General features: G+C 41.3%; 2 long non-coding RNA genes across 2 annotated transcripts in view; one reads left to right on the plus strand and one right to left on the minus strand.

Moving 5' to 3' along the window:
- LOC139051324 (uncharacterized) overlaps nucleotides 1-17591 on the minus strand; it is a 342324-nt gene that overhangs the window by 80670 nt on the left and 244063 nt on the right. The gene's annotated exons all lie outside the window — the stretch shown is intronic.
- LOC139051396 (uncharacterized) lies at nucleotides 276-13241 on the plus strand. The gene is made up of 4 exons (XR_011509377.1): nucleotides 276-456; nucleotides 1872-1913; nucleotides 5023-5227; nucleotides 7909-13241. It is a non-coding gene; the product is annotated as an uncharacterized lncRNA (long non-coding RNA).

A 17591-nucleotide genomic window follows, 5' to 3' on the forward strand; every position in this document is an offset into this window, starting at 1 on the left:
ACTGTGCGCGGAAACATTAGCACGGCGTTTGCGACGTTTGAATTTGGCGCCTTTTCCCGCGCATGCCATTAGCTCCGGCCGGTGCACTGCGTTACTGCGCCAAAGAAAGTAGTTCATCAAAGAAGTGAAGCAAAAAACTTTTATACACTTCCAAAGCGCTACAATTTTTCTGTAATAACATGACATTACAGAATTTGTTATCAAATGGTACAATTTATGATAATATAAGCGTGTATTTGTATGAGTGTACATGTATGATTGCGCGTTTGCGCTGTTGAGGCTTGTAGCATTCCGGCGTGATCGTGCATGCCGGTTGTGTGAAAACTTCCTGCGTTTTCTGCGTTCTTTGTGTGCTTCGCTGTGACATCTTTGGAATGTTCCTGCGTGTTGCTCGCTTTTTATGGGCTTGTTGCCTCGAAGATCGCCATGATCGCCTCCGACTCAGCGACATCAAAGGTGAGTTAGTGTTTCGAATTCCCCTTGTTCGTCCGCGCCTGCGGCGCGGACGAAGGGGAATTTCAGCGCCTGTGCGTGTTTTCCGTGCGCCTCTTTTCTAGTTTTCATTCCTAGCACTATCCTTCCGTTGCCAGAATTGGTTGTACCGCACTAGATTCGTGGTATATAACATGGAGCTTTGACCTGGTTTAACTTTACACTCCGCTTGTGGTGACGTAAGGTAGCTATGTGGTGCCAGCTAAAACAGGGCATGTTGTACGCCATGATTTCTGATACGGTATTCGAGCACTGATTGAGTTAGCCTTATTAATGAGCGCAAAACAATGCGACGTGAAACCATCCGATCTGTACTGTAATCGGAAGATATTTCGTTTGCGCCACGCTAGTACAAGACGTGGGAGCGAGCTTGTAGCGGCGTGGGGCGGTGGGATCGGCGAAAGTGTATTCTGTTGCGCTGAATTCCCTTCAGGAACGAGTGACTTCTATCTGACACGCCGTGCGGCCGATGTTCGCGCGATCGGAAAACACAGAGGAGGCTGTCGCGCAATAATAATAAAGAATTTGAAGGGTGTACATGTGATTCTATGCGATACGTGAGATACAATAGAGGGGGATGCCACAGAGTGCTGCGAAATCATCGAGTTATACGCCTTGCTAACCGCGTGTGTTTTGTTTTCCACCAGTTCGCGCGCATTCAGCTTTCTTTTTTCATCTTCGTTCGACGCCATCGAGTGCTTCGCCCCAAACGGCTTCGCGTAGGCGCTCTTAGCATTCACGGAAAGGCAGATTTCATGTCACTCCAGGTCCTACAACATTCAAAATAACGTAATTTCGTGAAATTGCAGCTTTTCGCACTTCAGTAAGTGATTGATTTAACAAAATTTTAAAATCAGTAGAGGAACGAGATGCCTGGCATATCTGCTTTGTCGTCCCACTGGGTTTCGAGGCGGCATGTATACGTTATCGGCAACATAAACATCAATAATTAGCATTGTTTCTTGTGACCATAGAAGTAGCTAGTTATGTCGAAAAGCTAAGCTTGGAATAATGCATTGTCGAAAGAGCAGTTCTGTGAAATTCTTTCTTTGAGAGTAAGCAAAACTTCAGTAGCATGAGGTAGACGGGGAGTAAAAGAATGCAACACTGTGGTTTTATACGAAGGAGCATCCTTTAATATGTGGCCATAACCATTCAGTAGATGCATGGAAATAATTTTTAAAATAATAGAGGAATGTGAAATAAATTATTTGACAAGCTCACACTGCCATTGGCAAGAGCGGCCACACTTTAGTGTATTCAATGACTAGTCATTTGTATCCGTCTATTTATGTCAGCCTAATGGTCCATGTAGCTCTTTTGATTGTTGATTTTGCTGCATTGTGGCTTCACATTTTAATACTGACATCTTTTTTCAGATTCAAAATGAGCTGAGAGACACCCAAGCTGGAATGCTAAAGGTGAATTCTTTGGCCATCCATTCTGTAACGTCACCATGATCAAATGCAGTGATGCCGTGAAAATGTATTGCAGGAAGCAGAAAAAACAACATTGCTGATGCAACTGCAAGGCATTTGCTCCAGTGATCAATTGGTGCAGAGTGCCTTCATTAGGAGACATGGTGCCTTTAAGCACTCAGCTGAAAGACTGCAACTGCACCGGGACTGGGAGTGAATTTCAGTGTCACTTGTGAACATATTAAAGATAGAATGTGCCTTCTTCAGGGTATATGCTTGATATGGGAGGGGTGTTCAGAAACAGTGTGGACATTAGTGGTCTACGTGAGTGCACATCTTCCTAGTTTTACCTATGTCATGCAGCAGTGCACTGCTAGAGGTATCAAACCAGAGCAGCAGCACCCTTTGAGAAAGTTGGCTGAAGAACGAGCAGTGATCAAAGCTTTCTGCATTTCAAGGGCCAAATTCCAGAAAGATTGATGCCGAGCTGGACGGTGTGAAGTGCCGGTCACCACATACTGTAGCCAGCATGGCATGAATCTCCTTGGCATTATGCCTCGTTAGGATACAGAAATTGCATCACTGCTCATAAAAAAAAAATTGGAAATTGGGAGGTTGAGGGGAAGTGGCAGGGCTCCCCTCTGGAGTAGCCAGTGCATGCCCATTGCTATATTGATAATCCTACCTTAATGAGAACCAGTGATGCATGTTAACCTATTACGCAGCTAAGTGCATTCCTTGTTTTGTATTAAGGGGACACTAATGACACCTTAAATGAATTTAAAATAAAGCATCGTTTTAAATATCTACTTCTGTAAATTTCTTGGTAATTGCTTGATTATTAGAGAAAATAAAGCTCAGCGTTCAATTTTCTGAGTATCGCCCCAAAATCTTCGTGCTGACATCTCATTGTCACATCGTGGATTTCAAGTATTTTTACAAACTTGGGTTGTATTGTTTCAGTAAAAGTTCCTGACGGTTCTTATTTTAAGTTTTTGGAATACAATGAAGAACATCTTTATTTGTAAAAAAAAATTGCTGCACCTGAACAGACATCAAAATCCATGACGTCACAGCAAGCGGGTGTGGTAACTTCAAGGCAGCACTGCCACCAATCTTTCCTCTTGCTGCTTTTACAATTTACTCACCCTCTTGTCATGGTACGAGTGAATCTCTTGAATTGTAGGAAGGTCATTTACAGATACATCTAAAATAATTTTTCTCTTTAGTGCTTTCTTGCCATAGTTGCTTAGGGGTGTTGGCACAGCGCCGCTAAGCACGAGGTCACATGATCAAACAACCGCATTTTGATGGAGGTGAAATACAAAACTGCCCATGTACCTTGCAGCCTGATTTGGTAAAAATTAATCCAGAGTTCCCCACTATGGCGTGCCTAAAGCCTGTTTCACATGCAAGTGAAAATGCTTGCAAATCCTGCCGCCGCGCCGCAGAAATCAGTTTCGACGGTGGGAGCGGCAAGGTTCGGGCAAGTTGGAATTTCATCGCAGCGGCAGAGCGGCAGCACTGCTTCCGAACGACCCACCTCGACATGTGACCAGCGGAGGATTAGTGCTGGAAAGCCTGCGCATAGGATGATGTTTATTTACTTGGTACACGTGGTACAGGCAACATGCCAAGAGAGCTTTTCAACGAATTGTTAAATTGCTAAGCGCAGGATATGTATTTATAAAATAAAAATTTGAGAGGCAGAGACAAAGCTATGTTTATGTTGGTAGTCGCAAACTACCGAAACTGGCTGAAAGTCCTGTGTTTTATGCCAGCAACATTGCTATTCGCAGCAGCGGAAAATGCGCGGCGGCAATGCATATGAAACGAAACTTTGCGATAAGCTTTGCAGCGCCGCGTCGCTGTTCGCTCCATTCGCTGAATCGCTTGCATGTGAAACAAGCTTAAACATCAGATTGTCGTTTTGGCACTTAAAACGCCAAAATTTAATTAATTTAATTTTACTTTAGTGCTCCTTTAAGCGGTAGAATTCATGATCTCTGCAAAAACTCATGCTCAAAGTATTTTCCGTAAAGATTAAATAAACAGTAGATATAAGTGTCTATTTATATTTTGAATTCTGTGATACGTGATGACTATTAGTGGTACGAGACAGAATTGTAATACAATGTGTGACGGCACGATGATGCACATCGAGGAAATGACCAAGTCTCCCTAGAGGTCCTTGACATGGACATCAACTGACTGTCCACAAACTTCTGAGTTCACTCCGTGATCTTGTGCAGCCTGTGCGTTGCGAGTAGATTAATTTTATTGAGATTTAATTTACTGTCCTTGCGGCTTATGTACATTTCATACAGTGGAGTGGAATCTCGCATTACTTCTGGAGCACAGCAAGCGAACGTGATGTGTAGTGGTAATCTTAGTAATGATCGACAATCACGTCCCACTTCGAGCTCCTAATGCTGCTTGCCAACACAAGCAGCAGCATATGCTCAAGATAGCGTGAAAGAGATTCATTGAAAAGTGGCATATGCCCAGGGTCACATACCCAGTCACCCAAGCCTGTTCCAACGGTTGGTATTGAACTCTTCCCTCAACATAGCAGCCCAATCTCCCCATTAGACCATGGCTACATATTCACACAAATGGATGGGACAATCGAGACAAACACCTGAAAATATGAAGTATCCCAAGCATGGTAATCACAATAAATAGTACTAGATGTGCATTAGCGCAAGCTCTTGGGCCAGTTGGTGCATGATGAACTTGAAAAAGGGAGGTACCAGCAAAACAAAGGACGCGCACACATGGAAAAGGCGTTAGACAGGGACGAACGCTGGTCCGTCCCAATGTCCGTCCATGTCTAATGCCGTTTCCTTGTGTGCGTGTCATTTGTGTTTCGCTGGTGCTCCCCTTTTTCAAGTACTAGATGTTTGGATACGTTGGTTTATTTTTCTTGTTTGTGCTGGATTGTTTTTCTGAAACATGGGGCATCCAGACAGCATCAGAAGCTTGTAAGAAGTCAAGTTTAGCATTTTAGATTTGCAACAAGTACTTTTGTAATTGATTTGCAGTAGGGCTGTTGTGTGAATGTACTTGAAAGGCTTAAAACTGTTTTGCTAACATTTACTTAAACATGCAGGTTCACATACGCTGTAAGAGTGCACATTGAGAAGGTTATCCTGGCCCAGCTTACCATGGCCTGCCATGGTGGACCAGGAAAGTTTGCAAGGGCCTTGCTTCACCATGTGTTCACAGAGGAGGAGCTCATGGGCCATTTGGGCTTTGGAAATAACACCAAGGGGCAACAGAGGCTCTTGACCCCATCAGGGTCAGTGCTGTTATAGGCAAGTACCATACACCCTTTCCGGTTGCATTTTTACATTCACATTTCTTTTCTAAATTTATGAACTTGCCATTGGCATAACAAACGACTTTCATGTAGCCTGTGTGTGCAGTTGTGTGCTACAATAGCCTACCATTTGGAATGACTGTTCATATGATCTTGAGTGCCTAATGCCGCCATACTCAAATGCTTCCAAATTTAAAAGCTGCCTTCACTGCCGAAAGTTTTTAGCATCTCCACCAAATAAAATGAGCTGCATTTGTGCATTAGCAGTGCTACTTGGCTGTCATTGCAAGGAATAGTTGTCTGTGAAGCACGCTCCAAATCTGTTGGCATGGAGGACATGGTTAAGTAGCCTGAAAGTGTTAATACACGAATTGCGGAGAAGCTATGCTCAAGTGTGGTTACTGCTCAGCTCGAGCAGGAGCACGTTAACCAAATTGCAGAAATCAAAACAAAACAGCGCTCCATGTTCTGAGATGTGAAACAGTAGTTTCACCAATTTTAACAGACCACATCAAATCAAAGTTGCTCCTATCTTGAAGCAGGTCCATGTGATCCGAGACAGCAACCTTTCAGCGGAGGGAACCTGAGTGTTGTGGCAAGTTTCTTTTGGTAGTTTCAATCAAAGAAACAACAGGGACCGAGTTGCCAGCTTCACAGTCAACAGTACTATGTTTAGTGGATGCTTACTTATTCTAAGCACCTAACCTATGACTCGTATTTATTAACATGCACTGTATCACTTTGTATTCTAAGATAAGAAAAAAATATTTATGTGGCTTTTCCTCATATACTTCAATAAATGGAGAATAGGCTCTTGGGGCCTAATGTATAAAGCTTCTTACAGACCATCGGACATGTCCACTACTCCCATTCTGAAATTGTTAGAATTGTTTCCTGCTTCCTTACTTCACCTACCTGTTAACATGGTTATGAACCATTGCCAAGTAGATTATGGGCTTAAATTTATCAAAAAGATGAATGGGCTTTTCTGTCGCTCTTGTTTAGCCCGTTGAGGATCACATTTTGGGGAGAAATATGCCTCTAATTTAGGAGTTATATATCTTTTGTAGTGTGCACATACTCAAAACTTTCGACTTGAATAGTGTCCTATTCAATTTAGTCTTTGAATGGTCACTATTTGTAAATGTGAGTATTATTCTAATATTTCTAAACACCAATAAAACATGAGATTTGAGCCAAAGTACGGTAAATTTTCACCTCCAATAACATAGTATAGACGTAAAACGTAAGAACTTGTAAGAATAGCAGACCAGGCTACGTTACTAAAGTAGCTGTACTTTAGAGGCTGTACAGCAATCATTCATGCTTACTGAAGAGTCCTGTGCATGTGAAGAAACTTTTTGCTGCTCCATTTGTGCCTTTAATAAACAGCTCTTCATAACATAACAATGACAGAAACTTGCTAACTTTAAGAATACTAGTATGTGAACCTCATCTTACATTAATTGTGATATCAGCTGTTCATTATTCAGAAGCTATCCAATATTTGATTTGCTTCTGGCATTATTCGGTTCAGTCTCAAAAATCACTTTTCGCGCATCCTTAATATTGTTATTGCAGATTTAAGTTCTTCAGGGCGACTTTCCGAGAAAATAAACTGGTAAATAATTTTTTAAAATAACAATAAAGTGGCAATACCATTTCAGTATTTGCAGTTTTACATGTTTTATTGTTTTATGCAGGATAAAGCAGCATAATTTTTTCTGTAATGAAACTTACGGAAACTTGTGGCAGCACTCCCAAATTAGTGCAATGACAGACACCAAGAAGCTAAGTGAAAAATCAGTTTGGGAGAAACCCAAGGAGCGACAGCACTATAAGAATATTTTCTAGAAGTCTCAGAAGGTTGCAGCACCTCCAGTGGGAGGCTAGGCAACACTTTGTTCTGAAAAGGCAAATTTTTTCAGAACGTTCCATCACAGTGACAGATGTATGGCAGTGAACCCTAAAAGGATTAAAGAAGTCAGTCCTATGGCATATGGCTCTTAAAAGACAGCATTTCTTCGTATCTGTCACATTCTGCATGTGTCATGCTAAGCAGTTTGGCGCACAACTACACGGAATCCTCATTATAACAGTAATTCAGTCGTTGAGGAAGAAAACATACTTCGCTGTAAGCAGTGTCTTCTTTAATGTGGAAAGTCCTAAGTCATTGTAAGGCGAGAAGTACGTTCTGATTGCATGTGAACTCAGGAAACCTAACATGAAATGAAGCTACACTCAATTATAGTGACATGACACTATTGTATTTGGAGCATGGAAAAGCACAGTGAAGTGCTGCACATTTTAATTATGAAACTTACAAGAAATAATTTTAGTTGTCAGTTCAGGTTTATTTATGAACGACATGAATTTTTTTCGCCATTTTGTTTATCAGCAAGCAAAGTTCACATCTTTGACATTGAAGATATTCATAAAGTTATATTGCTACAGTGTTTTGTTCCTCTTTGCCCTTTCCTGCATTTGACACTTAGTGGAGTCCTGTGCCACACTAAATAAATTTAAATGGTCATGCTGTAAAGCTGTACCCATGGAAAATTGAAATAAAGCAACACAAATACATAAATCAATTTCATTGTAACAAGGGCATATTGCATGCCATTCTTTTGCATGTGGAAGTTGCTTTTTAAAACTTATTCTGGCTTGTTTTTGCAGGCTTCACGTGTCGCAAATTTCCTGGTACCAACATGCCCTATGTAAAGAACTCTGGCCTCGCTTCTCGCATGGGACCCTGCCCCTGAAGCAACTGCCCCTGCCCCTTCACCTCTGAAGAGCCCAAGTTGGACAGCTCAAACCAAAACACAAGTGTTGTGCTTTTGTAACTCGACATTTTTATGTTTTATGTTAGTCTCCTGAAGGGCCCAATTTGGATTTCTCAAATGAGCATACAAATGTTGTGCCTTCCTATGCCTTGGCATTTTTATGTTAATTTTATTTATGTTAATTATGCTAGTCTCCTGAGAAGCCCACATTGGATTGCTCAATCCAGAATACAAGTGCTGTGCTTTGTTGTAGTTCACTACATTTTTATGTTAGTTTTTGATATGGTTCCAGTAAGGATAGTGTTTCCTTATTAATATATTTTTTAAGTAGCTTAAGTCATTTCATGCCAAACCACCCAACAATTTTCTCAAGAACTGTTCCATTATGGCAAACCATTTCAAGTTTGCTTGATTTTGAGTAGGTACAATGAGAAAATTTTTTAGAAAATTTGCTTTCATACATACTCTTAAGTAATTCCAGGGCAACCAACCAGCGTTTTTTTGGCCATCACAGATATAGTTGAAGCTCCGAACTCTTGCTCCCCATTTATTTTCCTTCACAAAAATTTGTTTGAATTTTGGCAAAAATTTATTGTTCTTGCCCAGCTAAGCTAGAAGCCACTGATACACGTTTCTTCTGAAAGGGAAATTGTATGATCCAGATATTCAGGTGGTGTTCATGTCAAGAGACTGAAGTGGTGTGACTGCCAAAATTTGCAGTTTGAATTTTCTTCTAACGTAGGGAAATACAGAAGGCACAAAATGAATATAAAATCAGACTGCTTGACTTGGGATAGCAGCAAAATATTTCAAGCCTTGGAGGTTCAGTTTATCAGCTAAAAAAACTGTAACGTTGAAATTTTTTGCAAGCTTCGTGTTGAAGGTAAAAAATTAGCTTTGGTGGTTGGCACAAAAGTATGTCACCCATCATTACACAGCCGTACATGTCTGCTATGCATGTGACATGAAACAAAAAGTGATTATTCTTTAAGTGCGATAAGGTATTTTTTATAATGTTCCTTTGAGGATCACACATACAGCATAAATATAGCATAAATATATGAAGCCATGTCATCTAGCAAGGAAAGGTTGTTAATATATTAGCCACAAGAACTACTCAACAAACTGACTTGTCTTTTTTATCATTACGAAGGCAGGTGACGTCAAGCGCTGCTGCTGCAGTCTCAGCTCGTATTTTTTTAACATGAACGCAAAAAGTGGTCGCCAATGGTGTCTGACCACATCAGACTGAACATGGCACATATGACTTTTATAGATGAGCATGTTCCAGCTCTGAAACAGTGGTAGCAAACAACACCACAAGAATTTGTTCATACTCATGTAGGTTTTCAGTCTTAATTATGAAGGTGTTTTCTACTTGCATCATCATTGGGCTTCAGGGAGCAGGGCACAAAGTGTCCTGCTCCCTCTATGTTGCATTGCAATGCGACATGCCCTTTAGGATGCTTTGTATGAACAATATCAGTGCTCTTTATAGATTTATTGTCTACATAATAGCTGATATTTCTTTTTCTAAACTGCATGAAACATATCTTTTAGCACTGCAGGATTCCCTCACATATTTATTACGTACGAGGTCTGTTAGAAAAGTATTCGACCTTTTTTTGCAAACACCTGATGAATATGAAACAAGCGCGTTTTCATCAGCCGCCCTTTAACCTTTGTGCGCATGCATGAATTTTTTCCCACCTGCCAATAGCGTGAATTGCTGGGACGCAGCGTTTGAATGAGGTAGTACGGTGCGCTCGTCGGTTTTTTATCGCAAGGGAAATGGCAGAGCGACTGGAGCAGTGCTACTGCATCAAATTTTGACAGAAACTGGGCGACAGCCAAGTGGAAACCATCTGGAAGATTCAGAGTGCTTTCGGTGACTGTGCTATGAGCAGCACACAGATTATGGAGTGGTACAACCAGTTTAAAGACGGCCACACATCGGTGGAGAGCGAGCCACGCTCCAGTCGGCCATCAACATGCCGAAATGACCAGGTCATTGCCGAAGTGAACCCCGTGGTGATGCGGGACCGTCGTGTAACTATCCAAGAAATTGCGGAAGAGGTGGGCATCAGCACATTTTATCCACATTCCATTATCACCGAAGATTTGGCCATGAAGAGAGTTGCGCCAAAATTCGTTCACAAGCTGCTCATGGTGGAGCAAAAGCAACTTTGTGTTGAAGTCTCGCAGCCATGCTGGATTCCACAAACAGTGACCCCAACTTCATGAACACCATAATCACTTGTGACAAGTCTTGGGTGTATGTTTACGACCTGGAAACCAAATCCCAGTCGTTACAGTGGAAGCATTCCACGTCACCAACCAAAGACTGCTAAGTGCGCAGCAACGTCAAAGTGTTGCTGACTGCTTCCTTTGACTCCCGCAGTGTGGTACACCACGGATACACACCACAGGGTCAAACAATCACTAAAGACTACTACAGGGATGTCCTCCATGGCCTATGTGATGCTGTATGGAGCAAGATACCGAAGTTGTCAACAGGAAATTGGCACATCCTTCAAGACAATGCTTTTCTCGCACTTGATTCAGACTTTTTTGGCGAAAAACCAGACTCCTGTAGTTCGACAGACTCCTTGCTCTCCTGATATGGCGGCCTGCAACTTCTGGCAGTTTCCCAAAATCAAGGGGCCATTGAAACAAGCACGATTTCAGACAAGAGAAGACATTATGGCTGCAACGACAGCTGAGCTAAAGTCCATTTGGAAAGAAGCCTTCTCGGAATGCTTCTAACAACGGCAGCACCGCTGGGAGAAGTGGCTGGATTCCCAAGGAGACTACATTGAGGGTGATTAGGTTTCCAACACTTCAGTTATGCCAGTTTTTTTTCTTCAGCCAAAGGTCGGATACTCTTCTAACAGACCTTGTATTGATATTTTATGTGCAATGGCTGTATAGTTTACCTGGCCCACACCAAACACAAGCCTCGTTGCATTAGAGCATGTGTCCCTTAGCAATAAAATGCAGACCCTAACACCGCTTATCTGTCATCTCTGCATACGAAGCCAGCTTTGTCGTCTGCATTCCCGGCCAGCAAGCTGTGCGCACATCAGAGAAAAGTCGGTGCTGACAAAATTTCAAAAAGGAATTTCTCGCTTTTAAAAATGACTTTTTTAACTTCACACATGCATAGCAGACATGTAGAGCTATCCAATAATGTATCACATTTTTTCGCCAACTACGAAGGCTGTTTTTTCCTTGAACATGAAGCTTCTTGCAAAAGATTAGAATTTTTTTTTTACAGGCGATCAGCTGAACCTTCAGAGCTTCATATATTTTTCTGCTATACTATGTCACTTGGGCTACCATTCTGTATTTAATTTCTGTCCTGTGAATTTTTTCTTACGAAAAAAAAACTAACGGATTGCAATTTGACTCATTTTTGCCGGTGCCAAAAGCAATTGAAGTATGCAAATATTTGAAAAATTGGCTATTTTGGCAGTTGCATCACTTCACCATATTTCCACGCACACCATTTGAAGGCCTCGATCAATACAATGTGCATTTGAAAAAAAAGTATTTGAAGCATTTGAAAAAAAAACTGAAAAGCTAGAGGACATTTGATGCCTCTAGCTCAGCTGAACAGGAAAACTAAACTGTCACCTAAAATGCTACAAAATATCTGGCAGAAATAAATAAAAGTGGGTAACAAGCTTTGAACTCTAGTAAACATATGGCAATGTTTCAGATTTATGTGCGGTGTGAAAAAAATGCTTGTCGATTCGGCATGGAATTGCATACCTGCAAGTGCATCTGTGCCATTTCCAGAGTTCAGTAAGAACGGCATTTTACATAACTTTGTAAAAATGGTTTATTGCTATCTAAAATGCATGAGTAAAATTAATAGGTATAAGTCGGCTTAAATTTAATATGCAACAAAACATCTCCAGTAATGGCAATGATGTGCCTTTCATGTTTGCATAAAACCATATCTTCTGAATTCTTTCGTTATTTTTTGTGGCAGCGAATAAAATTGAAATGGAACTCGCACAAGGAGTAACTTTGCTGTATTCCAGCACATCACTAATAGCTGTCTTTGTTTCATATGAAAATCTGAAGCAGTCAATATGAATAAGTCGCTTGATATGGAATTACCTGCGCAGCAACGCTATCATGGCAGAAAACACAACTGGATCATGCAACAGCAATGCGGCATAATAAACTGCTCCCATAGGCATCACTTATTGTGATTGCCATGTTTCAAAAGTATGTAAGGTTTACTGAAATTGGCACACACCATTCAACCAACAAATAAGGATTGTACAGTGATCCTTTTTCAGTTTTACAGATATTTAAGTTGTCTGCCAGGTAGCATAATTCTTGTTCTTGAGCTGGATTATTCAGAGGTGGACATTACTAGCACAAGAAATGGAAACATTAAACTGATTGTCATAAATTTATTAATTCACTTATAACATCACAGCACATATTTCAGTTTGCAAATTGTAGCCAGTGAGTTTGCAAGACATTCACTTGAAATTAATTTCCAGGATGACACCAGTTTCGATATTTTTCCATAAATGTGAGAGAAGTACAAGGGCATTCCGGTTACTTTTGTACTTCGATGCATAGCAGTGCATTTCTACAGCCAGTTTGATGGCATGTGTCTCGTTTCTAGTGTCATTCTGGAAATTCATTCTAAGTGCATACACCTTGTAAAATTACCGGCTACAATTAGTAAAAACTTTATTAGGAACTGAGTTTTTGTTAATCAGCTGACTATGGTGTCTTGTTTCTCATGCAAGTAATGTTTGGCACTCTGTATCTAGTATTATGTTAGCTGCAACAGTCAGTCTTCAATAAGTTCCATGAAACTTAAAGATAACCACCCTGCATATCAGGTCTCAGTTGAGTGCTGTGGGCACAAGCAAATTGTGCCATGGTTATAGTACCACTGGCTACCTAATAGAGAAAGCAAGTACCTTTTTTGAGTGTTCTTATTTACAGTCATGTCAGTCTGCTTGTACATTTATTTATTTAGGCATTTATTTTTTAAAATTTATTTCTTTTGGGAAATGTGTTTTACTTGAGAGCCACACTGACTACATCTTCAGTATTCAATTTTGTTATGGTGTCAAGCTGCAGGAAGTTTGTGCTGTGCGATAGTTTTTAAGAAGTTTCTGATCTGAAACTACAAAGGGTTGTACATTTACAGAGATGTTTGGTTACAAATAAACAGTTCACCTAGAAAAATGGTTTTTGTCTGCATCAGTTCAGCACTCTTGATTTTTCGGAGGGCCATTCACTCTGACAATTGAAAAAAGTGGCATAACAGTACTGCTAGCAGTTTTACAATATGGTTTATTACAGGCAATCTAGGAGCATGCTTTTGAGCCCAGGGTGACAGAGGTCTGCGGTACAAAATGCCTGTATTTAAATTTTATCCTTATCCTCTCACAGCAGACATGCCACCGTGACATCAAAGGTAATTATATGCAACATAGCTCAGCAGTATTTTAAGGTAAGTGCAGGTTTAAACTGCTGAATACCCAGTGGGGCATAAAGGGCTTTCAACGTAATTTGTGTTGATGTTCAACAGATCTGCAACAATGCTTCCATGGGCTTTCAATATTGACGAACTACACATTTCAACAATACCTCCATGGGCTTTCAATTTTGAGGCTCAACACATCTGCAACAATGCTTCAATGGGCTGTCAACATTGACAAACAACACATTTCAACAATACCTCAATGGGCTTTCAATTTTGAGGCTCAACACATTTGCAACAATGCTTCAATGGGCTGTCAACATTGACAAACAACACATTTCAACAATACCTCAATGGGCTTTCAATTTTGAGCTTCAACAATGCTTCAATGGGCTTTCAACATTGACAAACTACACATTTCAACAATACCTCAATGGGCTTTCAACATTGACAAACAACACATCTTCAACACTGCTTCAATGGGCTTTCAAGAGTGAAATACACCATAGTTTCAACGATATGCCAACGATCTTTCAAATTGAGAGGCCACAATGATGTTTCGACAAAATGTCGCGGGCCAATTATCAACACTTGTCAACAATTTCCTCAATGATGTTTCAACAATTCGCCAATGATCTTTCAAGGTCATTTGTTGACGTTGACCAATGATATTTCAATAACCTTTCAACAATTTTTTTTGTAAGGGTCAGCTGAAGGGAGCACTGAGGCGAAAAAAAGAAAGAAGACACAAAACTCATCTGCGCAAGCTCTGGAATTGTATCACCACGTGTCAATCGGGCACGTGTGCCGGTCTACGTGAGAGTTAAATCTTAAGGCACTTAATCTCTTCCTTATGTAAAGTAATCGAAGGCTGACTCACGCACGCTCTTCCACCATTATGGATATGCCATGCCTCCACCATAAGACGTGCATCTTCATTCTTGTGCCCGTACAATATCGCGCATTCATCTTATCTAGGTGTGCAGTTACAATAGGGAAAGATTAGAAGGCGATCCACCGGTTAACGGCCTTTTATGTTCCATTAGCCTCTGATTAATACACCGCCCCTTTTGCCCTACGTAGAACTCGCCACAGCTAAAGGGAACATTATAAACCACACCCATACGACAGTCAGTAAAACTGTTGTTCTTATTGTGCTTCATTGGAAAAATATCTATTCTTTTCTTGCCTTTTACCTGCTGCTTTTTCCTCTGTACGGCAGGGCATGTCTTACCTAGCTTATTGAGAGCAGTGAAAGCAACATTACCATCATATCTACGTGCAACTTTTTTAAGCCTGTGCGATACTGAATGAATGTACGGAATAGCCACTACTCTTTTTTTACTATTACTGCTTTCTGTAATCACGTCCGTCCCTCTCGAAACCGACTTCTTTAGGCGCTCAGCCACAGTGGCCACTGCCACACTAGGATAACCTGCTTCTAATAGGTGCCGGACCTGTTCATTAAAACTGGCGATCATTTTGTGCATGCAGGATCTGGTGAGACAAGACTTAAGGCACGACATGGCAATTCCGTTTTTTAGTACTTTGGAATGCTTGAATTGAAAGTTTAACAAGGGCTTCGAAGATCTTGGGGAGTACAGCCAACAAGCGTGATGTTGTTCGAAAACCAAGGAAATGTGTAGAAACTGAATTACTCGTCGCTGAGGAAGTTCTTTGGTATACCTTAATCCTCCTCCATAAAGTTTAATTGCTCACTTACTGAGGTAGCAGCGGAATCAAATTCTTCCCTATTGCAGAAAATCAGGTAATCATTAATGTAACGAAATATCTTGATAACGCAATCACCTAAGGCTATCTCTAAGCGGCTGTCAACTTTACTCGGGTAAATATCCCTAAGAATAGGGGCAACTTTTCAACAGATACAAAAGCCTGATTTCTGCAGAAACATGCCATCTCTCTACCCAATCAATGTCGACTTTCAGTATATTGAAAGAATTTCTAGAAAAGCTCCCGTGGAAACACCGCATCTGTCAATAAAAGCCGACTCTCGCACTTGTCCTTTAATGCACTCATTTACGGAATTTAGCAACCCGTCATGAGGCAAGGAGTAATACAGGTCTTCAATATCCATACTAAAAGCTGTACAATCACCAGGATTTTCCTCTCTCAAATAGTGGACTAGTGCCTGAGAATTACGCTAGCAAAAGGGGTCTGAAAAAACTAGTGAAGCTAAGCATTTCTGTAGGTAACTAGCAACACAGACCTGCCACGTCCCTTTCCCTGACACTATAGCACGAAAAGGAATTTCTTGCTTATGGGTCTTCGCCGAGAAAAACATTTCTAAGGTGAGGGATTTTGCTTTCCTGACATTAGAGACAACCGTATCAAGCTTATGTCATGACAGGAGGTCAACCGTACCTTGCTTAACAGCCGAAGGCTTCAGTTTTACTGACTGTAAGTTATTTTCTATGACTGAAATTGCTTTTTTTCTGAAAACACGTAATCGGGCATAATTACCAAATAACCTTCCTTGTCAGATATTACTGGTCTAAGTTTATGCTTCACAAGGTAAGTAACTAACGGTCGGACAGGTTCAGACGTCTTAAAATGAGAATTTGATTGTTTAATGCTTGCAATGCAATCTGAAATACAGCGCGAGTGTTCTTCTTCCGGCACGAACCTGGTTATGCAGCGCGGTATGCTTAAAATGTCAACGGGTTTTATGTCAGGCTTAAAACAGTGCTTAGTGCCTAAAGCAAGGGTTTTATATGGGTATCACTTACGATGGCGTCTCCAAGAACCCCTACGTTATTTGACGGTGAATTAATAGAAAAGTGTTTCCTCTTACTTTATTGAAGCTCAGGAAGTGTCATCCTCCACAGGAAGTCCGCGTGTTGCACGGCTAACCTGACCCAATCGGCGTAAAGGCGGTTCCAATGGCGACCGTCTCCCAGGGCAGCGCAACGAACCTTTAAACGCTCCTGTTAGAACCAAACTTGGCGCCATGATTCAGCGGAAAGAATAGCTCCAATCCTCCTGGCATGTCCAGTTGATGGTCCATGGAAAAAGGAGCAGGTAAAAGGCAAGAAAAGAACAGATATTTGTCCAGTGAAGCACAATAAGAACAACAGTTTTACTTACTGTCGTATGGGTGTGGTTTATTATGCTCCCTTAGCTGTGGCCATTTCTACCTAGGGCAAATGGGGCGGTGTATTAATTAGAGGCTAAAAAAAACATAAAGAACATAAAAGGTCGTTAACCGGTGGATCTCCTTCTAATCTTACCCTACATTGCCAAGATTGTAACTGCACGCCAGAGTTAGATGAATGCGCGATATTGTACAGGCACAAGAATAAAGATACGCGTCTTATGGTAGAGGCATGGCTTATACAAAATGGTGGAAGTGCGTGCGTGAGTCAGCCTTCGATTACTTTAAATAAGGAAGAGATTAAGTGCCTTAAGAGTTAACTCTCGTAATAGTATCACCACGATTGACACGTGGTGATACTATTCCAGAGCTTGCGCAGATGAGTTTTGTGTCTTCTTTCTTTTTTTCGCCTCAGTACTCCGTTCAGTTGATAGTCGGCGTTCGTGGTGTCCACTTCTCTTGTGTCCTGTCTGCACGCCTCACCTTTTCTTGCATAATGAATCCTTACCAACTAGCTCAGCTCTCTGTCGTTCTATCAGTAATGGCCCCTAACGATCTAAAAAAAAGTCAACAGCACTTTTCCGGCTGAAATGACGGCCTTTGCTTCCTTTGGGGGTGGTGAATTCGGATGTTTCCACTGTAAGCTTTGCCGTCGTGGCACCATGCGGTCGTGGCACCATGGTTCGTCCCCGATCAAAATTGCAGACAAGAAGTAGTCACCTTCATTGTCATACCAGATCAGGTGAGTCAAGGCAGTGCCAAAATTATCCGTCTTCTGGCGGTGGTTCAAAATCTTGGGCACCATTGTGCACACAAGAGCCGATAACCGAGATGTTCATGAATTATGGTGTGAACAGAAGCGTGGCTGACGTTCACATGCTCTGCCAGTTCATCGATGCTTATCCTCCTTTCTTGTCTAATCAGCTCATGCACCTGTGCAATTGTGTTGGGGGTGATTACACAGTGACTTTGGCCCGGTCTTGGATCGTCTTTGCAACTT

The sequence above is a fragment of the Dermacentor albipictus genome, unplaced genomic scaffold (genome assembly GCF_038994185.2).
Source record: "Dermacentor albipictus isolate Rhodes 1998 colony unplaced genomic scaffold, USDA_Dalb.pri_finalv2 scaffold_11, whole genome shotgun sequence".
Taxonomy (NCBI): Eukaryota; Metazoa; Arthropoda; class Arachnida; order Ixodida; family Ixodidae; genus Dermacentor; species Dermacentor albipictus.